Below are 24,862 nucleotides of genomic sequence, written 5' to 3'. Positions count from 1 at the left end.
TGGCCTCTATTACAAAACCCTGAAACTTACAAGACAAAGCCAGGGGGAGGCAGGGTGGGTAGGTCTTTGAGAAATCAAGAACCCTGGGCCCAAGTACCAAAGGAAGTGCTGGCTTTGGCAGCAGAAGGACCACTGGATCTGGTGTGAGCAGGCCAACTCACAGCAACTCCATGCAATGCCCTGATCTCATTATGTCTGTCTCCTTAGTTCCCGAAAGAGGAAAAGAAACCTGCAGTTTTCTGAGTATTAAGAAAGAAAAAGTATGTTGAAACATTATATGAAAATAAGGACTTCTGAGTTTAAATGGAGAACTGAAATGGTATTCACAATTCCCTTTCCCTTAATCATTAACATCTGAGTAAAACATTAGCCAAAAAAAAAAGTCACTAGCAGCAAGCAAACAAGGAGAGAGGCATACTGTAATACAGTAACTTTAAAACCAGAGGCAAGTTAAGAGGAACAGGAGGCACCACCCATGGCTCACCTCCTAGGCCTGGCCCAGCCCTCACAGCCAGAGTTCTCACCGACCTCCCCCAAATCTGCAGAGGTCAACAGCTGCCAATTCTTTTTCCTCTTCAATTAAGGAGTAGTGGGAAAAGCTGCTGGGAAAACAGGTGACACTGGAATCAGAACAATAAGCGACTCTCCTGTGAAGGAAATCGGGGCTCCAAGGCCACAGACTGAATAGGGGAAATGATCCACTTGCAGTGGGCATTCTTCCCCAGCAGAAGTGAAGCACACCTCCTAGATCTGTGGGCTGCGCCACACCACAGGGCTGCCACCCAAACCCAGAATCCGGGACAGCTGCCTCTCCCCCACCTCAGCCCCGCACTCACACGGTACAGGCTACAGAAAACAGGTCTTACTTTAGAGCCCACAAGCCCAACAGCACTAGCGTGAACACGATGAGAATGGCAGGCAAACCATGCAAAAAAAAAAAAAAAAAAACCAAAGATGTCAATCCAAAGTAAAACCTAACTCCAGAGAAGCAATCTTCCCGACCGCTTCACCTAACTGCAGAATATTCATGCAATAAAACCAGAGCTCAAAGATGAAATTACAAAACAAAATGAGATCAAAGGGGATGCAGACTTCCAAAAAAAAAAGAAGAAGAAGAAGAAGAAGAACAAAACATCACTAAAGAACCAATAAATAAATTATAATGAACAGAGAACAAATTTTTGCCAGTAATTTAAAACAGAAATACTGACAAAGGAGGGTCTGAGATAACCACAGTGAACGTAGATGGAAAAGACAGATTAAAACATGTAATGAGGGGCGCCTGGGTGGCTCAGTCGGCTAAGCATCTGCCTTCAGCTCAGGTCATGATCTCAGGGTCCTGGGATGGAGGCCCCATCCCCCATCAGCCCACATCGGGTTGCCTGCTCCGTGGCGAACCTGCTTCTCCCTCCCCCTTTACTCCTCCCCCTGCTTGTGCTGTCTCTCAAAATAAATAAAATCTTAAAAAAAAAAAAAAAACAACCAGGGGCGCCTGGGTGGCTCGGCTGGAGCTCCGGGGCCTGCTTCCTCTCTCTGCCTGCCTCTCTGCCTACTTGTGATCTCTGTCAAATAAATAAATAAAATCTTAAAAAAAAAAAAAAAAAAACAACCAAACCAACAAATACTTAATCTGGCTGGCTCAGTGGGCGCAGCCTGCAAGACTCTTGATCTCGGGGTTGGGAGTTTAAGCCCCGGGCTGGATGTAGAGATCACTAAAAAACATGTAATGAGAGACAAAGATACCAAACATAGGATAACTGGTGTTCCTAGAGAACGAGACTGGACTATGAGGTCTGTTCAAAAATAAAGAACACACGATTTCCCTGAATTGAAAGGAGCAACAGAACCTGAAGACTGAATGCTGAACCTGAAAGACATTTTCAGGCATTGCAAAGGAAATCCCCCCCCGAAATATTTTATTACAAAAATTGTGAAACATATTAAAACTTCTCTTAAGTGGCCGAAAATTCAGGCTGCCCTCCTCCTCCCCAGAGTAACATTCAGTATCAGAAGCAACTGCAACAGTGTTTACATCATTGAGAGAGAGAAAAGAACCGGAGATATTGTTCCCGGCTGAGATGTCACACAAATCTAGAAAGGACAACCGGCGGAAATTCTCAAGCATGAAAGAAGTCAGAGGCTACATTCTCCTTCCTAGAGTGAAAAAACAGGAGAACGAAATGCAGCTAATTAATAGAGAAATAAAAATAAAGGTCTCAGGAATGCAGAAACCATGGGAAAATGACTGATGGTCATCATTAAAACCCTTCGAAAAAGAAATAATAAAAAAACTGTGGAGATTACGGTTACAGGACAGAATCTAAGGGTTATAAAACGGACTATTTACTACTAATAATTAGTGCAAGCAAAAGATGAGGAGACAAAAAGGCGGAAATGCTAATGTCCTCATCTCTCATAGCAGAGTCAGTAAATACTATATAAAATGGGTAAGTAATTATAGATATGACTCACAAAGATTTTTTTAAGCCTCTTTTACAAAATAATCTCTTGGAGAAAAATACATTTCTTTAAAGCTTAATAATTCCTTTAATTTTACTAGTTTCTTTTCTTCGGTTATATTCAGGGAAATTTTAAATACTTCTGTGTAAGATTATTCTTTTTCTCCATATGCATTTATCTGTGAGTAAGCTGGAAGATTACAGAGTAGTATTCACCTAAAGTAGTAAGGACTATTTCAGTAATGGGATTTTGAGTATTTGTTTCTATTTTTTTTTTTACTTTGGCTCATTTATGTGTCCCAATGGGAGGTGGGGGTAGGGCAATAAACGACAACATGGATGGTTATTTTTATAGTCAAGGAGTTAGGGAGAACTTTCTAAGTATGGCACAAAACCTACAACCCGTAAAAGCAATGATCAGGACGTCTGACTACAAAAACTGCCCAGTGTTCTTCTATAAATTAGTATACTTCCAGTATTCATGCTCAAACTAATAATGATACAGTCATCTTGTGTAAGTACCAACAGATCCAATGAGAAAACCAGTAGCCTCACAGCCTGGTCCTCAGGTAAATACCGCTCACTGGCTTTCTGGAGTTCCAAAGAATTCTGAGAACAACTACCAAGTCTGAGGCCCTCTCCACCCACCAAATGAACCAAGTCCAAGAAACCACTCTCCTCTGGGGCAAGCTGAAACCCCCTCCGAAGTACAGTGCAAACACTGAAGCTTGCAAGCCAGCCCTCCCCCTCACCCAAGAGGCCCAGGTCTCAATGGGCCCATTCTTCTGCCCCGCTCTGGGCTTTTGCTCTCTTACACACCCTAAAAGGACATCTTCTCTTCTCCCAGCTCCCACTCCCAGAACGTTTGCCTCAAGCTTTGGCTCAACCAAAGGCCACCCAGGGTGGGAGACTTCTGCAAACACTGCAGGAGGTCTGGGGTGGGGGGGATGCTGGCAGGAGGGAGGAGGGTGGTGTTACCTAGAGGTGGTGGCCCATTTACTTTCCCCAGAAAATCCCCTGTTGCTGGGAGGGGCAGGATGGAAAGCTTATTAAAAAAAAAAAAATCAGTGGGGACTCAGAAGCAGGGAACAAAATTAGAACCAGCAGCCTGCTACTCATTGAGTAATATTTACTGAGCCCCCACTGTGTGTGTCAGTGCCTATGGGAGGGAGATTGAGAAAGGCAGAGCCTGGTGTCAGGGCCCAGCACAGACAGCTGGGGTTGGTAAGGGGGGAGGCTGGTGGCTTGACTTAGCCACCTGCTGAGCCCTGAGTGAGGGAAATGACAGCCAGGCCCAGGGGCTGGACCAGGGGAGAGAGGGAGTACATTTGCCAGGCTCCAGCATTCAGGCGGAGGCTGGACTTGACAAAGCAGAGGAGTCTTCCAAAACTAACTGAGTGAGTCAGACGGCCTGGTGAGCAGCAGCCAGTCGGGGGTTCCCCACCAGAGGCCAGGGCAAGAGTCACTGCTGTTCTCATCATTCATCCATCACCACTTCCCAGACACTCGGTTGCAAAATTCTGACCTGTTGTCCCTTATGTCCACTCCTGTTTGTCAGACCATGGGGCCTGACATGTGGCTTAGGAAACATGGTGCTCCCATCTACCACTTACGTCACCTGCTTGAAGTAAAACCCCAGACTTGTTATTCAAGGTCCAATAAATAAGAAAAATGTATGATCTACTGGCTAAATCAACAGACAACATGACAAGTTGGGCAGACCTGGGTTCAAATTTGGGGCCTATCACTAACTTACCATGTGCCCCACTACAATGAAGCAACAAAATGTCCAACCTCACAAGGGCACCTTGATAAATGAGACCTTAAGCGTCATAGCCGTGTGCTATATTCCTTCTGTTCCCTCCCTGAAGCTCTCAGGCCAATCCCTTCCTCTAGAGCTGACTCCTGCGTGTTCTCAGAAGGCAGCTGAATGGGGGTGCCTGGGTGGCTCAAGCTGCTTAAGCATCTGACTTCAGCTCAGGTCATGATCTCAGGGTCCTGGGATCAAGCCCCATGTTGGGCTCTCCGTTCAGTGCAGAGTCTGCTTGTCTCTCTGGCCACTGCTCTAAAGTAAATAAATAAAATCTTAAAAAAACAAAAAATGTAAAGAAAGAAAGCAGCTCAATGATCCCTTTTTCCAGGAAGCCTTCTTGGACCACTATTTAGGTGCTCTTCAACTACTTTTTATCTGGTCTTCCAGGGATCCTTCCCAACAGATTTTTGCTCCTTAAAGGCCAGGAGGGCCCCCCCTTTACCTCTCCCCAGAACACAGTGCCTGGACCAGTACTGAGATACAAGGAAGCAGAAGCAGCAAATTTCTGCTGGAAGATGTGAAGTCCAATGTCTAATGATGTTTCATCCTAATGATGTTTCTTCTAAATGATGTTTGCCTGCATCGTCCCTACAGCTTGATGAGGAACAGGGAGCTCAGAGGCCCCCTCCAGAGACATTCTGTTCTCCTGACCCGGGGCCTTCAGACATTATCTGAGGTCAGTGGCCAACACCACTTACTACTTTCTTCTTCTTTAGCCTAACACATCCCCATTCCTTCGATTTCATTTTTATTTGCTAAAAGCTAGCTACACCTACCAGACTTTGAAAAACTGAGCCCAAGAGTTCATTTATTCAACAAATATTCATTGCATACTGGCTTCACACCGGGAATAATGCTAGGTACTGAGGATGCCTAGCAGCTGTCCTCACTGAGTGGGGAGTGCAAACAACTCAACAACTTCTAAGAACAACAGTGACAAGGGTCATCATGTTGTTCAGGGTTCAGTTAGGCAATTTAACGGCTTGGAGAATCATGGGAAGAGCTGAGGAAACCCACAGCATGCTGCAGACTGAGGAGCTACTCCCAAAAAACACAGTGCAGACACGGACCGCCAAGGAGCAGCGGCCCCTGCTGCATGAGGTAGTATGGCATCAAGAAGCTGCCCACTCCAGAACCATGTCACCCCTGCCATGATCTACACCAGCAAAATGGATGTTCTGGGGTCTATCTTGAGGAAGAGGATATCCAACCACTTAAGACCAGATCGCGTCCCGCTAATCGGCAAATTTTTACTTTTACTGGGACTTTCACTGCAAGGATGCCTGGCAAGTTTTTGATTCTCTTTTAATAGGCTGGACCATAATTATCCAAAGCAGTGTGCTTGACGGTGAAAGGAGGCACCGTGAACAAACACATGGGGAGAACAGGAGTAAACCACAGAGTGGCCTTGGCATGGATGCCTGGTGACTAAGTCCATGCACACCACACACCATAGATCATGACAAGGGGAAGTACAGGAAGCCATGGGGAACACAATGGGGCAATCAAATCTAGCGTCAGAGGAGACCTCTAAAAAGAAAACATTATTTTAGCAGACACATGAAGGGCTGTAAAAGTGGGCCAGGTAAAGGTCAAGGGGGTGTGGGTGGGGTGGAATGTTCTAGAAGGTAGCTGCAAAGATGGCACATGTAAGAACTTCCATGTCCAGTGGGGCCAAGGCAGTGGTCCAGTAGGCCACGTTAAGGTGACTGGACCTCATTTTCACGAACGATGTGATCCGACTGGTAGTTTTAGCATACCCGTCTGGCTACAGTCTGGAGAATGGATTGGAGGTGGTCAATCCCTGAGGCTGGGAGGCCAGGAGGCTGTCTCTTGTCTGGGTGGGAGAGCACAGCACTCAGCTTGTTCTAAAGAGCAAGGCTTCTTTCTCCTTGCTTCAAACGCCAGCCTGGGGCGCTTCCCCTGCCCCTGAAGCTGCTGGTCACATAGTTTTCCATTAAAAAACTGAATAGGGTCCTCTCTAGCAGCCACCAGGAAGGAACAAGCCACATCACTGTCCTCATCTCCCAAAGTACCAGAGTTCAAAAAGACCAACCTACCTCCTGCCATCATTTCCTAAATCAGGCTGAAACAAGTCTGCTCCGCTGTCCTGCTGTCACAGGAGGGCCATTTATAAACACTAGCTCCCGCTCCCTGGCAGCAACACTGTGGGCAGAATTTGCCACCCTGACTAGAAGTCTCTTATGCTGCCTTCTTCCCAAAATGGGTACGAATTACTCTCTGAGCCTCAGGCTCCCTCTGGGAGGAGAGGTGAGCCCTTCCCAAGCAGTGACCCTTTGTAAGACCCTGAGCTACAGCTGGCAGAGGTGTGCTTGGTTTCCCTGGTGCAGTGAACCTCTCTCTACTAGAAGCCAAGCCCTGGGCAGCTCCAGGGCTCCGGGGAGGAGGACGATCTTGGCCCTGAGGCCTGCTGCTCTAACTGCCCTTCCCCTTCAATGGCTTCTACACCCTAGTTCCCCCTTTACAGCCCTCATCCTTAAGCGCATTCAAGTCCCCGACTCCTCCCCCAAAGACTGTGACCATGCCATGCCGATCTCTATAGCAGAGATGCGGACTGTGTGGTAGTTTTTCTAGAAAAGTTGTTCCCAAAGTGTGGTCCCTGAACCAGCAGCAGCAGTATCACCTGGGCACTTGGAAGTGCAAATTCTCAGTGGCACCCTAACCTGAGGACTCAAAAGATCTGGGGTGGCCCAGAGATCCGTTTTAGGACACCCTTTAAGTGATTGCAATGCATCCTAAAGTCTGAGGACCACTGTTCTCAGGGGAAAATCCAGAGCTTTTGTCAGATTTCCAGATTTCTTCACCAAAGAGGGCAACCCCTTCTTGCCCAGCCGCTGCTCCTGCATGTGAGCGACTTTCCGCCCCAGCGGAAAGGCAAAGGCTCCATCTGGGGTCTTAGATTTCTCAGCAGCCAGCACCATGACTGATTTTCAGCAGAGCCATAAATGAGCCCAATTCTCATGACAAAGAAGATTCTAGGGGAAAAGAAAGAAAAAGCCCATATTTCCAAATTGGGGAAAGTAACAGGAAAGGGAGGGACACTAAGTAATTACACTACTGAATCATAATTCCTCCCATTTTCCCTCCCACTGTCCAAACTGCCCACGTGGCTCACCACTGACCCAAGGTTACTGGCAGTCACCATCTGATTACTGAGGCAAAAGGCTTTCCCCACATCCTGCTTCCTCACTGTGGGCCTCGCCATGTGACCAGAGCAACCCTCTTCCTACAAATCCCGAAGAGAATGCAGTGTCACCCACAGTTTCATGCTGTATCTGCTTACATACTCCTTTCCCTCCCCCCCACTCCCCTGAACCACACCATCCTACCTCCTGATAAAATGCTACCTTTCCAGCACTCTCTTCCACCCAACAGCAAGTCAGTCCTGCTTGTAGTTAAGAGTTCGGGCAACTAGACCCCATCGCTTCTACCATCCCCCGCCTTTACTCTCTGGCCTGGGCCCTGGATTCTACCCAGAATGCTCCGCCCACACCCCACTTCACCCCTGCACCTCCTGTCTCTGCAACCCACAGGCTAGAAGTCTGATTAACATCTGTTAGAAATGCCTGCCAGAAAGTCTGGATGTGTTTCAAGCACTCTCTCCGCAAGGTATGAAGGGCCTGGATGTGAAGGGGGGAAGAAGGGGGGGAAAAAAGGGAGAAAAGCGGGGGGCAGGCAAAGCCCCATCTCTGACCCACCCCAAATCCTGCCTAGCACCGGTCCCACCACACAGGGAAGCACCTTCCTCGGGCTCCCACCCCTCCCGTCTCAACTATACACTGTATTAGAAGGCCAGGCCAGTTCTAGTACTTTCAACTGTCTTCCCAGGTTGCTTCGTAACAGTCCTAGGCCGGTAGAACCTAGTAAGTACTTGCTGCATGAACACATATATACATACGGACTCAGATATACCCCCGCCTTTTCTAGAGATCACAGAATGACTGGGACAGACCTCGCTGAAGATGCCCCACTTTCAGCTGCAGGATCAAGGGCAGGAGCAAATGAGTGTCTTCCCGAAGGCCCCTCTATAAAGGGGTGAAGGGAGAGCATGAGGACCTGACCCCTTGCCCTCCAAATTGTCCTTTCTTTGCCAGAGCTCTAGAGAGGCTGTCAAGAGCACACAGATGGATTCCAGAGCAAAGACAACCAGGTTTCTGGGTCCTCTCACACTCAAGATACAGACCAGGACCAACGAAAAAACCACACAGGCAAAGTTTCCATTTCCAGGTTAAAACACCCTCAAGGCTGTGGGTCCGCAGCAGTCCGGACTTCAGCTGCAGAAGTGACTTCCCTAACAACAAAACTACTTATGCGTGTATTTCCACTTCCCTAGCTCCTATAAACTGCTTGCCTATTAAAAAGGGATCAACATTCTGACCAGACTTAAAGGCTTACCCCCTCTCTGGCCAACCCTAACCCCAACCATGAGGGGCAACTGGATTACCACCTGGAAAGGGTTTCTGATTTTAGCTTGCTACTCAGACGTGCTGTAGTTTGGGTGACTTTCCACTCCAAACAGAGAGAGCAAAAGAATAATTCTGGGGGAGCACTACTCACCATAATAAAAATCATGGAGGCAACCCCAAAAACCCATTAGCAGGAGTGGATGAATAAACGAACCAATTCTCACAACGGAATAGTATACAAGAGTGAATCAACCATAGTGACATTAACACTAAGTGTATACATTCTAAGATGTTACAAACAACTGCCTTGTGAATGCCACTCATTCTTCCAGACCTCTTCTCCAGGAAGGTTGGGAAGGATGGTCTAAATCTGAAGATACTGCACTGTAAACTCCCTGAGGACAAGAACCTGTCCGGTTTTCTCATAAAGCTGATGAGGCATAGGGAATGTGAGTGGAGGAGATGCTGAAATGAAATGAAACCTCTTAACCAGCCTTCCAGATTCCACTGGGCACCTACCCCCATATTGTCAGTCCTTTCTCTCTTTTTAAAGTATAACATACACGCATGTAAAGTGCCAAATCTTAAGTGTACAGCTCAATGAAAGAAGTCATCCTTTGGAAGTACAAATCTGATCACAGCACGATCTTTGTTTTAAATCCTCTGATGGTTTTCCAGTACAAGTGGAATAAAAACTAGACTCCCTTCCCTGGCCTAAAACTCACTGTCATCTGGCCCTTGCCAACTGCACTGACATTTTTGAGCCCTCTCACTCACTAGGATCCAACCACTCTGGCCTTCTTTCTGTCCCTTTAACATATCATGTGCATTCTGACCTCAGGGCCTTTGCACCTGCTGTTCCCTCTGTTTATAGTGCCTTCCCCCTAGATCTTCATAGGTCTCAGTTCAAATGTCACCTCTACAAAGGTATGGATGCCTACGTGGTTCATGCGGGTGGTAAGCTCACTTCCAGGCATTCAGAATCCCAACACACTGTTTTATTTTCTTCTCAGTGTATGTCACTACAAGTGTCTGTCTTTGGCTCAGGTTGTGATCCTAGAGTCCTGGGATGGAGCCCCACATGGGGCTTCCTGCTCAATGCGAAGTCCGCTTCTCCCTCTGCCCCTCCCCCTTTCTCTCTCAAATAAATAAATAAATTTTTTTTTAAAAATAAATAAAATAAAATAGTTCTCGGAGGGTGCCTGGGTGGCTTAGTGGGTTAAGTGCCTGCCTTTGGCTTAGGTCATGATCTCAGGGTCCTAAGATCAAGCCCCACGTGGTTAGGCTCCCTGCTCAGCAGGGAGTATGCCTCTCCCTCTCCCTCTGCATATAAGTGCTCTCAATTTTAAAAAAAAAAAAAAATCTTTAAAAAATGAATGGAAGTGTTAATTTCCCACCACCCATTGTCACAGTGCCAGGCAGTTCAGAATTGTGTTGTTCTTTGGTCCCTATGCACAGCTGAACCGCTGGCAACCTTAGGGGCTAGATCTCCTCTCCTGTAGCTCCTCTCCCCGCGGAGCCAGAAGGTTGTCTGGAGCTGGAATACAGAACACCAGTCAGAGAAACTAATGAGAAACCTAAACCACAGCAGGGGGTCCAAGAGCAAGGTGGTGGGAGGGAAGCAGGCGCAGGCAGGCAGCCTCCCTTCCCAGCAATCCCGAAGAAGACAAATGTGCTGAGGATGGGCAACCACCTGATAATCCCGCTGAAAATACCATGTGAACTTTCCCCCCATGGCAGGGGAGAAAAGGAAAGCAAAGCCCACAAGTACAGGCTGTTTCTACAATTTCTCAGCTGCTCATGGAAACTCTGAGTCTCGGCCTAGTTGCATATAACCTCTCAACGTGCCAACTGCACACATCCTGAAATGCAGGGGGAGGGGCTTTGTGAGTGGCTGCCAAGTGGGAGTGGTGAGAGAATAGTCAAGGTCACAGGCATAATCTGGCCAGCAGAACTGTGCACACACCTCTGTTCGCCCATTGTCAAGGCCTCTTGCTGTGGGAGGCATCCCCACACAGTGTCTGCTGGATGCGGGGGGCGGTGGCTGAGGAGGGAAGAGCAGGAAATGGGACACAATCTCTGTTCCTAGGGCTGGTCAGGTTGCACCAGAGGCCACTTTGGCTAGTGGCCCGAGTCTGGGGGCGTGGGTGACTTTGTACTTTTTGCACCTTTCTGGGAAAGGTGATGAGAACTGTCGTGGCTTGCAGCTCCTGGAAACTAACTGGGGACCTGGTATCCTGAGAATCTGCCTGGCCTCTCAAATGGAACATCTCCAACATCAGAGAAAAAAATGGTCAGCACTGAAATATACACACGCCAATCAATGTCACCTGGGCTGGGATGGCTGAGTACAGGACATGCCATCTGTGGGCATGGGAGAGAAAGAAAGAGGCAGGAAGGGATTTCAGGGCCTTACAGCTCTGGCTCATCTCCCAGAGGAAAAAGAGGGCCAGCTTTCCCAGGCCAACATGGCTCCACCTTGCCCCAAGCCTCACGTACTCTGTGCTCTAAGAAAATGAGAGTCTGTGGGGCTGGCTGGGAGCCCTCCAGTTTCCAGGAAAGGACGACAGTAGTCCAACAGTTCAGCTTGCTCCCCATGATTTACAGGGCTTTCTTGACTAGCAGGACACACACATATCCCACTCCTTTCCCCTACAAACCAAACTTTTAGGCTTCCAGTAAAAAAGTAAGGAAAAAAAAAAAAAAACAGCTGTTGGGTCTGCCCTCCTCATTTTCCCTTTGGGAGGGCAGCTCAGCAATCCTGGGGCCAGGGAGATGGTAGTGGGAAAGGCCTTTCAAGAGAGTGGGCTGCCTCCTCCCTCAATCTCCACCCGGCAGCAGGACACTCAAGAGAGGCCCTAAAGGATCAGGGGGATCTCTGCAGAAGGAAAGGACCAGTGAGATAGAGAGGAGCAAGTTGCCTGGGGGTCAGTCCTGTCCCCATAGTGGCAGTCAACAAACAGTTACTAAGAACTTACTCCAGGGGCACCTGGGTGGCTCAGTGGGTTAAAGGTCTGACTGTCTGTCTTGGCTGAGGCTCAGGTCATGATCTCAGGGTTGTGAGATCAAGCCCCATGTGGTCGGGCTCCGAGCTCATCGGGGAGTCTGCTTGAGATTCTCTCCCTCTCCCTCTGCAGCCCTCTCTCAAAAATAAATAATAAATCTTAAAAAAAACAAAACAAAACTGGGGCACCTGGGTGGCTCAGTCGGTCAAGCATCTGCCTTCAGGATCCCTGTGTCCTGAAATCGAGCCCTGCATCCAGCTCCCTGCTCAGTGGGGAGCCAGTTTCTCCCTCTCCCTCTGCCACTCCCCCCGGACCCTGCTCCTGCTCTCTCTCAAATAAATAAATAAAATCTTAAAAAAAAAATCCATTAGAAATAAAACCTGAGTTTACTCCACAATTTGCTAAATCACCCTTTTGAAGGTTTAACTAATTTAATACTCGGACTATCTGTGTATAAGAATGCCTGCTTCAGGGGTGCCTGGGTGGCTCAGTGCGTTAAGCCCCAGCCTTTGGTTCAGGTCATCATCTTGAGGTCCTGGGATCAGGCCCCGCATCAGGCTCTCTGCTCAGCAGGGAGCCTGCTTCCCCCTTTCTCTCTGCCTACTTGTGATCTCTCTGTCAAATAAATAAAATCTTAAAAAAAAAAAAAAAAAAAAAAGAATGCCTGCTTCAGGAAGCCTGGGTGACTCGGTTGACTGTGTGTCCAACTCTTGATTTCAGTTCAGGTAGTGATCTCAGCGCTGTGAGATGGAATGAGGCTCCTGTCAGTTCTGAGCCGAGCTGGGTGTGGAGCCTGCCTGACAGTCTCCCTCTCTGCCCCTCCCCCACTCACGTGTGCATGCTCTTAAAAAAATAAAGAAGGCCTGTTTCAGGATTCTCACCAACGTTGACTATTAAAATAGTATTTCATCTTCACCAAATAGGTTAAAAATCATTCTTTCAATTCTTTTAATTTGCATTTCTCAGATTCTCAGTGTGGCTAAACATATTTTCAGGTTTACTGACATTTATATTTCTTCCTTCATAAACTATTACTCTCCTTTGCCCATTTTTGCTGAGATTCATTCATCTTTGTTCTTATTGGTATATGTAGGAGCTCATTGTATGGTAAAAATATTAACCTCTTGTCATATGTTACAAATACCTTCCTAATTAATCATTTGCCTCCTAATCTTGTTAATAGGTATAACTGACAAATTTTTTAAAGAACGCAAAGTAAATATATCACACATTTCCTTTAAGATTACTGCTTTAAGTAGCACGCTTGGAAAATCCTTTCCCACTCATAAATTATAGAAATATATAATCTTTATTTTCTTGCATTTAAAAATTTTAAATCTCTCATCTAGAATTTTTTTTTTAAAGATTTTATCTATTTATTTGACAGAGCGAGCAAGAGAGCACAAGCAGGAGTGGCAGAGGGAGAAGGAGAAGCAGGCTCCCAGCAAAGCAAGGAGTCTGACTCAGGGCTTGATCCCAGGACTCTGGGATCAGGACCTGAGCCGAAGGCAGACTCTTAAGGGACTGAGCCACCCAGGAGCCCTCTCATCTAGAATTTGATCTGACACAGTGTAAGAAAGAGAATCTAACTTTTAAAAAGATACTCAATTATCCCAATATTGTTAATAATGTCTATTTTCTTTATAAACTTCAAGTGCAGAGTCTATAAAAGGTAAGGAACGGAGGTAAATTCAAATATATCCTCTGCACAGGTGGCTACTCTAGCTAATAAGATGTGGGTGCCATCTACTTCCTCTCCTTCCTGCTCAGAGGTATAAGCTGGCAAGTAACAACTACAAGACAAAAGTCCTACCTGCAAAGGATGGCAGAGCAGAGAGACACACTAAGGAGAGCCTGGGACCCTACAAGCATCACCGAGCAGGAGTATGGGCCTCACACAGCTAACTGCCACATGCTTTACAAGTCATTTCCCAAAGCAGCATTGGTCGGACTCTGTCATTTGCACTAAACACCCCTGTAACTCATCCACGATCCTTTCTTCCTTAATTTTACAGTAAGAATTGCTCAGATTTATTGTTGTCTGCTAGGCACCACAGTTAAGCAACTTATTTTCATCCTTGTTTGATCTTCTCAACAACCTCCATTTTGATTAAGTCTACAGGACTTCGCTATAATTGTAAAAGTATCAATGACACCTTTTTGGAGAAGGAAAAGATTCCATGAAAAGCACACATCAATAAGACAACTCCCTATTTTGGAAACATTAAAATAAAAGCACCACAAAATTACATCATCTTCATTTTATAGATGAGGATACTGAGGCTAAGAATACTTGATCAAAATCAGACCACAACTAGTCAGAAATACCATTATTTGCTAAATTCCTACACATACTGAGGTCTGGTTTTGGATGTTTCTATTTTGTTCTATTCACCTATCCTGTACCAATGTCACCATTTCCCCCCCCCTGGTAAATCAAGTCTAACTTCACTACTTTCTTCTTTAAATTGTTTTTGGTGATTTTTGTACATTTATTCTTTCAGAAAAAACTTAAGTCCTCTTGTCAAATCCCAATACTTCCCTTTTGGAATTCATCCTATGGAAATCATGTTGATTTCAATCTATTGAGTACTGACTGTTTTGGGCATAGGGAATACAGCAATAAACAAAATGAACAAAAATCCTTACCCTCAAAGCGTAATGGTAAAAAGTCTCAAGCCATCTAAATGCACCATGCGGTGCTTGGCCATCTCAGTGGGAAGAGCAAGCAACTCTCGATCTCAGGGTTCTGTAAGTCTGAGCCCCACACTGGGTGTAAAGATTGCTTAAAAACAAAATCTTAGGGGTGCCTGGATGGCTCAGTGGATTAAGCCTCTGCCTTTGGCTCAGGTCATGATCTTGGGGTCCTGAGATCAAGCCCTGCATTGGGCTCTCTGCTCAGCAGGGAGCCTGCTTCCCCCTCTCTCTCTGCCTGCCTCTTTGCCTACTGGTGATCTCTGTCTGTCAAATAAATAAAATCTTGAAAAAATAAAAAAGTAAAAGAAATAAAATCTCAGGGGTGCCTCGGTGGCTCAGTCAGCTGAACATCTGATTCTCGGTTTCAGCTCAGGTCATGACCTCAGGGTCATGGGACTGAGCCCCGCTTTGGGCTCCATGCTCAGCGCAGAGTCTGCTCAAGATTCTCTCTCCCTCCTCTTTGGCCCTCCCTCCATTCATGCTCACACGTGCTCATACGCTCTCTCAAATAAACATAAAAAATCTTTAAAAAAAAAATCCCTAAAATAAATAAATAAATAAATAAATAAATAAATGTACAATACACTGGAACTGCTAGAGTAAGGCAATCCATGTAACAAGACATATTTGAGCACAGAGATTAGGCGCTTTGGCTCTTGGTGAGAGAGACCTCAGTGCAAATCCTAGTCTGCTTTTACTAGCTTAAAGGCTTGGGTCAAGGAGACTCGCAGTCCTTGTACAGAAAAACAAAGCCTACTAACGGTCCCTACTTAAGAGCAGGTAAATGAGATACTGAATATAAATACAGTGCCAACACACAGTAACTGTTCAATAAATATTAGTTATTTGGGGGAAGATTAACATGGAAAAATGTTCATGATATGGGAAGTGGAAAAAAATAAAAAGAGCCTATAAAACTGTAGACACAGCAGACCATCTTTCCTTAAGCTGTATTCATTCAAAGACTAAAAACGCATAATTGTTATCTTCTGATGATGGATTTAATGCTTACATCTGTTACCTTTTTATTCATCTGCATTTTTTACAATGAACATGTATTACTTTAAGAAGAAAGTTAATTTTAGACTCCAGTTGAGAAAGGGGAAAGGCTTAATGATGACCAAGTGAGAAGGCTTTTTCCTCCCCTTCAAGAATCTGGAGGTGGACTGCAGTCCTCATCTACCCTGGGCTGCACTACATTTGTGCCTGGTTCCTAAATAAATAAAATCTTAAGTTTTATTTTAAAATCTTAAAGTGAGCAGGGCCTCACCTCAGTTCTCCTGGATCAGGGCTTCTTCGATGAGATCCAGGTATCTAACTGTACATCTAGGTCTGAGAGATCAACTGGACTGTAGTCTGGGGCACTGGTCTGACATTTCAGGACCTCTGTACTAGACAGGACTAGCTATTAACATTCTGTGATTTATCTAAACTCTCTGAAGTCAGATCACCCCTCTCCCTACCAAATGGTTCCCACCAACTCTGCCCTGCCCATCCTACAGGGAAACTAGTGCTCAGTGAGAGCTCCATGAACACTCGCACGTTGTTGTTACGGCAAAGTTGCTGGTCTGGATCCCAAGCATGAAGGACCTCAGAGGCCAGCTTTCAAATTTCTGCTTGGTTCTCAGATCTGGGTCAAATGAGGGGAGCAGGCAGGCTGAGACTGGGCCCTGGCCTCGACAGCAAAGCCTGAATTCTGTCTTAGGTCTAAAAAGAAGCCTCCCTTTTCTTTTGCAGCTCTGTGAATTACAGTCCATACAGGACATTTCCCCCCATCCTGAGTGTAGTGGGTTGAAAAACATCCCCCCAAATCCATGTCTACCCAAAACTTCAGAATGTGACTTTATTTGGAAATAGGATCTTTGCAGATATAATTAGTTAAGGATCTTGAGATGAAATCATCCTGTATTTAGGGTGGATCCTAATGACTGGTATCTCTACAAGATAAAGGAGAAGGAGATTTGGACAAAGGGGCACAGAGAAGGATATTTGAAGATGGAGGTAGAGATTGGAATGAGCCAAAGAACACCTGGAGCCAAGAGAAGCTGTTAGAGGCAAGGAAGGATTCTCCCCTAGAGCCTTTGGAGGGAGCAGAGTACTGCTGACACCTTGATTTCAAAATTCAGCCTCCAGAACTGTGAGAGGACACATTGCTGCTGTTTCAAGCTACCTGATTTGTGATAAATTTGCTAAAGCAGCCATGGGAAGCAAATGCTTCAGTGCTGGAATTAATGCCTAATTGTTTTTATCTGGGGTTCTCTTGCTATGGCTGGCAGAATTCTAAGATGACCCCCCCATGACCTTTGCCCTTGCTTGTGGGTAGGACCTGTAAATATGAGGTATCACTCCTGCTACTATGTTACATTATCTGGCAGAAGGGATTTTGCTGGTGTTAGCTGACCAAATTCGTTGACCTTAAGATAGAGAAATTACTTTACGTGACCAGAACTAATCAGGTCAGCACTGGAAAGAGACAGGCTCTTCCTGGCCAAAGTGATTTGAGGCATAAAAGGATTCACCATGGGAGAAACAGTAATTTTTCCAGTGTTTGAAGTTTAGCAGACACCAGCTGGACCAAGTGAAAGAACACATCACCAGTAGTAGTAAGACATACTGACATCCTGAGTGCCTTGATAGGATGCTCTGAAAGGATGCAATATCATTTTTGTGATATTCTCACCCAAAATGCATGACCCCATTCTAAGAAGGAAAGACAAGGAACTGTCAGATACTAGAGGAGACTGAGAAGACGTAACGACTAAACGCAACATGGGATCCTGGAACAGAAAAAAGGCATTAGCGAAACACTGGCCACATTTCAAGAAGGCCTGCAGTTTGGTTAAATAATATTTGCCAATGCTGATTTCCTCTTCTTGATAATTGTACTACAGGGTGAGGGATATGAAGGAACTCTGCTGTATTTTTTTGCAACTTTTCCTTAAGTCTAAAATTAGCTCAAAATAAAAAGTTTAAAAGGAAATGGCTGCCTGAGATATTTTTCGAGCCAAAAGGCAGACTAAATGCTTCAGGAGAAATTTTGATGCCAACGTACAGTGGGGGATACAAGGGAACAGGTATTTTGTGAACGGAGGCTGCCTCAGGGCCACAGGATTACAGTCTTTCTCTCCAATACTTCTTTATTCTCTTCTTTACAATAAGTATGTGTTACTTTTGACAATCAGAAAAAAAACAAAATTTTCAGGGGCACCTGGGTGGCTCAGTTGGTTGAAGAGCTAGCTGCCCCCAGCTCAGGTTGTGATCTCCAGGTGCTAGGATCGAGCCCCATGTCGGGTTCCCTGCTCAGCTGGGGAGTCTGCTTCTCCCTCTCCCCCTGCTTGTGCTGTGTGTGTCTCAAATGAATAAACAAAATCTTTAAAATGAAAAATAAAATAATAAAAATTTTTCAAAAATACCAAACAGTTGTTTGGGGATGCTGTGGAGTATGATTAATCAAAGTTTCTGGAAGAGGCTTTTAAGGTAGAGAGGTCCGTGTTAAGATGGGATAGAAAGGTGTTCCCTGCCTCTGAGGGCTAAGAGGAGGCAGGAGGTGGCAGTTTAAGTGGACTGGTGCGGAAGATCTAGATTTGGGGCCACAGAGTTGTTATTCTAGATAAGAGCAGGCTGGACCCCAAGACAGAGGGCTGCTGAAAGAGAGCTGTTAAGTATTTGACATGGAAACAGTTAAGGGTTCCCAAAGTGAGTATCAGTACCTCAGACCCCAGAGCCCTTCAAAAGCCCTGGGTCCAACCTAAATTTCCAGGCATGCCTGTCACCAGCCCTTCCCTCTATCACTACCAACCTATGGCCTATGTTGATCACCCCTGCCCCAGGATCATCCATCTTTGTGCCTCCTCGCCAGGACCCCTCTTCCAGCTTTTCTTTCTTCATAGCTTTCAAAATTTGGCTTAATTTCACCTCCAGGAAGCCTTCCCCGACCACTCCTGCCCTAAGCACTTCACCTTCTTCCAGTCTGCTTAAGTATCTCACCTGCTTCACTCAACTGTAGCTTAAACCCACAAGACAGCACATAACCTTCCACATGTCGTCAGTGCATCTCTGCAAGGACTTTGCAAGCATCTTCAGACCAGAGACAAGGTTTACCTGTCTTCACAGGGCGGACGCTCTCAGCTAAGCTCCACGGGTTTGCCCTGCCCCAGTACATCCTCCAGCAAATTACCTTTCTGCTCTCACCAGCGAAGGTCACATTTGGCAAGTCTGCTGTGCGTATGCCCAAACCTTTTTACACTAGTTCTGTTTGGTTTTGTGGTTATAATTTAATTAAACAGTAACTGAAATGTAGGTGCAGAAAGAAAAAGGTTTGGTTTCTATGAAAATTCAGTGCTCCAGAACAGTAATTCTGAAATTCTGGTCTTAGAGGATACGTGGGGTCATTGAGACCATTTTGGGGGGTCTATCAGTTAAAAACGACTTTCATTATAATATTAAGATGTTAAAAGCCTTTCACTCTTATTTTTCAGAGGCTACATGAAGTGTGGTGAATACAGAAGTCTTAGTTTTGAAAGATTTCTATGGCAGAAGTTTAGGGTATATGTGTGTTCAGAGATTAACTCAGTTTGTTCTCAAGACTTCAATTGAGTCTTTACCAGCAAACTTACATTATACCTATTACAATCTCTGCTATCTCATCATCTAATAAATCATTATTTTGAAATTCTGTAGATCTGCAAAGATGTAAAAACAATGCCATCCTGTTCTCCATTTTTTTACTCTTGGAAAACAGGTAATTACATAAAAATATGCTTTTTATGTTAACTGTAATGATCTTGTATTTATTATTTTTAAATGTTTTAATCTGGGGGGAAGTAAGGGGAGAGGGAGAGAGAGAATCCCAAACAGGCTCCACACCAAGCTCAGAGCACAACACGGAGCTCAATCTTACAACGCTGAGATCAAGACCCTAGCTGAAAATAAGAACTGGACGCTTAACTGACTGAGCCACCCAGGTGACCCAAATCTGTTTTAATTTTTAACACAGCAAATATCAAAAGACTTGGCACATAAACAAAAGACAATATTAAAGAATCCTAGGATCAAAAAGTCTGAGAACTGCTCATCTAGAAAGACATGTTACAAATGAGGGGAAAAAAAGGGGCACCTGGGTGGCTCAGTCACTTAAGCATCTGATTTCAGCTCAGGTTATGGTATCAAGGTCCTGAGATCCAGCCCCGTACTGGGCTCCCTACTCAGCGGGGAGCCTGCTTCTCCCTCTCCCTCAAAAACATAAAATCTCAAAAAAAAAAAAAAAAGTAGGTTTCTACATGTGGGCTGATAGGCAAACGTCTTTTAAATTCTTTAAGAAAAACTAATGAACAGATGTGTATGGCCTTTTACCCAGAATCCCCCTTCTGAGAATTTCTTCTAGTCGTAATTACACATGTAGGAAAAGCCATTTGTACAAGGTTATTCATTGCAGCGTTGCAGGTAATAACAGAATAGACAAAATAATGGAAACAACATAGTTCAGGGGACAGAGAGAGATGACTTACGTACATTGGTTAAAGTATCACCGTACTTCCATATCCTGAATATTGTGTGGCTACAATAAAGAATGACCCAGGTGTTGTACGTGCTCATATGGAAAGATCCAACACAGTTGCCAGGTGAAAACATCCAGGGGCTAAACAACACGTCTAAAGTGCTAACCTGAACCATCTGTAAAAAAGATGGGGGGGGCGGGGTACGGTGTTGCACTGAATACCAAGTGTGTGTGTGAATGTATACATTGTTTTTAACCTTTTGATTTTTCAACTATGTGAATAAAGCCTAGCGGGGGAAAAAATTAATAAAATAAAAGGAAATGTCAGGGCACCTAGGTGGCTCAGTTGGTTAAGCGTGTGTCTTCCGCTCGGGTCATGATCGCCCCTGCTCAGCAGGGAGCCTGCTTCTCCCTCTCTCCTTCTGCCCCTCCCCCCTGCTCCTGCAACCACTTGCTCGGTCTCTCAAATAAATAAATACAATCTTTAAAAGTAATAAAACGAGGGGCACCTGGGTGGCTCAGTGGGTTAAGCCACTGCCTTCAGCTCGTGTCATGATCTCAGGGTCCTGGGATTGAGCCCCGAATTGGGCTCTCTGCTCAGCAGGGAGCCTGTTTCCACCCCCCGCGCCCCCCCCCCCGCCTGACTCTCTGCTTGTGATTTCTCTCTCTGTCAAATAAATAAATAAAATCTTCTTAAGAAAAAAAAAGGAATAAAACGAAATGTGAGAAAACTGCAGGTGGTATGTATAGGTATGATTTTTATATAGAATTTGCAAGCTTAATCAGAGCACCCAGAAACTCAAAGAAAAGGCCTCAGCCCTAAATCAATTTTGGTGAGTAAAAAAATACGTGCATATGTTTTTAAAGTAAAATGAATTGTTTAGAACATGGATTGTTTTAAAACTCTCTACTTTAAACTGACTTTTTATTAACTACTAACACCAAGTGCCTTGCCTAAGAGCTCCTAGGGATCCAATGGTAACAAATTCGGGACTGTCACCTTCTCATTCCATCAAACTCCCAACATTCTCCTGGGCCAGATACTGGTGTAAGGTGGTTAGGCCTGAGAACGCAGTCAGATCTTGAAGTTTCCACGGCAGGGAATACTGTTTCCCACTGCTGGGCATGCCAGGCTCTCTCCAGGCTGATTCTATGGCCACTCTCCCTCCCGCTTTGTGGGCCTCCCAGAGTGTATTCTGCCTCTGAAAGGCTCAATGACCATAGCAAGGGTGGGGACAAGGCAGCTGGGTCTCAGAGACCTTGTAGCAAGGCTGTCCTGCTGGCTCCCGGGAGGGCATGAGGCCCCTGGCTGGCAGCAGACTCTGAACTCCTTATCTGCTGGCATTCTGCCAAACCACCAGCCTCCAGGTCAGACAAGTCCCACTGTAGACATCTAGCCAGTCCTGGCTGGGGCCCCAGCAGTATGACCCTTCCACATCCAGTCCCTACTCCCACATGTCTCAAAGTATTCTGGAAAGAGAAGTAGAAGACTCCTGCAATGGGGCGCCTGGGTGACTCAATCATTAGGTGTCTGCCTTCAGCTCAGGTCATGATGCCAGGGTCCTGGGATGAAGTCCCACATCGGGCTCCCTGCTGGGCAAGGAAGCCTGCCTCTCCCTCTCCCACATCCCCCTGCTTGTGTTCCCCCTCCCACTGTGTCTCTGTCAAATAAATAAATAAAACCTTACCAAAAAAAAAAAAAAAAAAAAAAAAAAGGACTCCTGCAGAAGAAACTTTTATCCCCACAAGTAAAGGGACTTTCTTCCCCCTAAGTAGGCATAGGGGATAACTGGCTCCTTCCTCTTCACATTTTCAAGGAGAATTACCAATTTCATCACATTTACAAATAAAAACAGAACCCTGGATGGTCTTCGCCATCAAGCCTCATGGTCACTAGCAAGCAAAGTGACTTGGTTAATGTGACACATTAACCTCTCCAGATCTAGTTTCTTCAGTTGTAAAACAAAGAGCCTAGACTGAAAGATTCTCAAAATCCCTGCAGTTCAACATCCTGCTGTCTTTAGTTCTGCAAGATGCCTAAGCATTACTTCTTTCACACAAACGGGCTGAATTATTTTAACACAGTGGAGAGAAGGGGTCCCAATTCTCAGACATGTACACTCTATTCACAGCATTACTACTTAGATCCCAAGATCCTGTGAATACTGGACATGATTTCAGGTTCCTCCCGGAACTGAGTGGGATATAAGCAGGTAAGGAAAAAGGAAGACTGTGGGAGAGGTTTGAAAATAGAACCAGTCCAGTGACTGATATATACCTGCAAGCCCCTACACACAATGTTAGTCCTTCCAGCCTATTATCAGCCCAGTAAAGGGGTACTTCTGCTACCTAAAGAAATCACAACAGCTCCCAAAACTAAAGGTGGGGGGGAACCCCTCTTTTCCCTATGTCCAGTGATTCTGTGGAGCGATCCCTGGAAGGGCACAGAAAAGCAGCCTGCCCAGAGGCAGGGAAATTGCATCCATGTTCCCAAGGAGGAGATGAATCAGGCCCAAGTCTGCACTCATACCACTCCCACAACCCAACCTACCTAGTTTCTAGAACCCCTAAATAATACACCCCATCCCACAGAGATGCTGCTGCTGCTGAGACCTCTGCCATGTTCCAGGAACAATCACAACGTGCTTCACAGTAGGGAGAACAGGCCCACAGAGGTTACGAAACCACCCTGCTGGAGAGTAATGGGGCCAGGATTTGGGCAGATTGATCTGGCTCAAAAGCCCAGAATCTCCTACCACCTCGCACCATCTCTAGTAGAGTGCTGTCTTCTCCTAACTTAACTGAACACAACAGCGTGGCCTCTCTTGTGTGGCTACTTTATTCCTGTCTGGATGTTCTCTCCTCATCAGGAGTCTGCAGGAGCCAGGCCTCATCCCCTCCTTGCACCTGGCAGTGGCCACTGCAGAGCTGAGCACAGGCTAGGCCCTGTGTATTGACGTACTAGAGCGACGAGGACTACTCAGAGAGTGATAGAGCCTACAGTTCTTATTCTTCTTGCCTAAATGACAAGGCCATTAATTCTGTTTGATGCCCTTTAGTCACACCTGCAAACCAAAGGCAGAAAGAGTATCACTAGTCTATCTCCGGGCTACCACACAACTTAGGAAAAGCCCACCTCTAGGCCTCCAACAAGAAATGGAATATGCAGTTTTTAATTACAGCTTCTAAAAGTCACAATTTTGGACATCCTCTCTCTTGCTTCACAAGTTCCTCTCACTTTTTATGGCTCTTGTTTCAAGAGTTAAGGATTAATCACAGATGCTGTAGATAAGAGATCTATTCTGACCCTAGCACTGACCCCTTCCCAAGGTCACAGGGCAAGTTAAGAGCAGAGCTGGGACAGGGACCAGATAACCAGGCCAGTACACAGTACACGTTACCACCACCACTTCCCAGTAGCCTACCACGTGCCTGTGGTTCCTAGGGAAGAGTGATTCTGAAGTCAAAACCAAATCCAGGGTGGCTCCAGGAAGAAAAGGATTCAAAGGTTCAAAGTAGCTCCTGCCCCCACCATTCCTTAAGCCCCAGGTGAGCGTTCTGCCCTCATCAAATTATGCCCACACCGTCCTATTGGACCCCCAGACACTAGATCTCACAACTGAAGCCACAACTCCGAGTCGAGAAAATTTTCTTGGCTTTAACTGAATCTCAGAATCACATGGTGAAAGCGCTTGGACGGCTATTTTGTCCCATTGCCCTAACCCACCAAGAGAGGGCAGTCTGAGCCAGATCGCCCAACTTGGTCGGCAGGACCAAAAATAGCTAAAAAAAAAAAAATGCCCACGGGGTAAGCCAGGTCAGGGTTTCACACAGTCCCTCCAGCTCTCGGTACTAGTCATCCGGAAGATTTGGGTCATTTTCCTTCTGCTGGTTGGCGATGCGGCCGGGGTGGGATGGGCTGGGGGACACAGTTCCCAGAAAGCAAGGTCCAGAGACGAGTGTCCCATCGGAGCTGCCCACCAGATTTGCCCATCTGCTTTTTCTCCTATCTGTGGGCTCCAGGAAGCCCTTTGGGCTTTTAGTGCGGCTACCCACGTTACGAACACCCTTCTCTGGCTCCCACATCCCTCGATCTCCTGCCGAAAGGAGAGCAGCTGCCACCAAGGAACCCCCATCGTGACACCGCGGCCAGGTGTCCCCTCCATCCAGCGTCCGGGAGCATGTGCGGGTGCCCCGGGGCGCCTCCCTGGTCTAGCCCGAGGCTTCGGAATCCGGAGCCGAGCTCGCAGTCCTCCGCGCCGCCGGGCCCCCGCCCCCACCCGGTGACCCCGAGACTTGGAGGCGCGCCGCTTCTCCGCGCGATGCCCCACTCCTCAGCACTGCGCGGTCCCGCACGCACGCACGCCCTCCGCCCTCACCTGAAGCTCCGGCGGACGCCACCTGTGCTCCGCGCAACCTCACAAGCCAGGCCCTCAGGCGGCCCGCAGCGCCAGCGGTACCTCAGTCGGTGCGTCCGCGGAGGGAGCCCGCGTGCCCAAGCCCCGCTGCCTGCGTCCGTCCCCGCCACCGTTGCGCATGCCCCGCTATAAGCCTGCGCGTCAGCGGCCGGGCCCACCCCCGGGCCTTGGCCCCGCCCCCGGCCTCAACCTCGCCCTCGCCCCACCCTGCTCTCCCCAGGGCCTGCCACGTGGGACCCCCGCGGGCCGTAGGGCGACGTGCGCGAGCTGTCAGCCGGCTGGCCGCCCGCTAGGCCCGGCCCAGCGCTGGCGCCCTGCCGCCCCAGGCTGAGACCCAGCTCGCCGGGATCCTAGCCGCAGCAGCTTCGTCTTCTAGCCCTTACGCGAATCCCATTCTTCATTCACTGAGGCCCCGTAGACTCCTCCTTCCCCTGGAAACTCCCATTAAGACCTTTCCCTCTTAACGTGGGAAGCTCTTACAACCTGGCCTCCATCCCTTAGCAGTAAGACTGCTACTCACCCGATATGTATGTATATATTTTAACT

The 24,862-nt window shown here is 46.7% G+C and overlaps 1 protein-coding gene across 2 annotated transcripts in view; it reads right to left on the bottom strand.

Annotated features, from left to right (window-relative positions):
- SLC39A14 (solute carrier family 39 member 14) overlaps positions 1-24,446 on the bottom strand; it is a 47,078-nt gene extending 22,632 nt beyond the window's left edge. For both annotated transcript variants that reach the window (XM_080796793.1, XM_080796794.1), the window contains exon 1: positions 24,278-24,446. The gene's annotated coding sequence lies outside the window, so the exon portion shown is untranslated. The remainder of the gene's footprint in view (positions 1-24,277) is intronic.
- Between the last annotated feature and the right edge of the window lie 416 nt (positions 24,447-24,862).

Source organism: Martes martes, assembly GCF_963455335.1.
Source record: "Martes martes genome assembly, chromosome: 2".
NCBI classification, from domain to species: Eukaryota; Metazoa; Chordata; class Mammalia; order Carnivora; family Mustelidae; genus Martes; species Martes martes.
The sequence above is the reverse complement of the archived record's forward strand: the minus strand, read 5'-3'. Positions and strand labels throughout refer to the sequence as shown.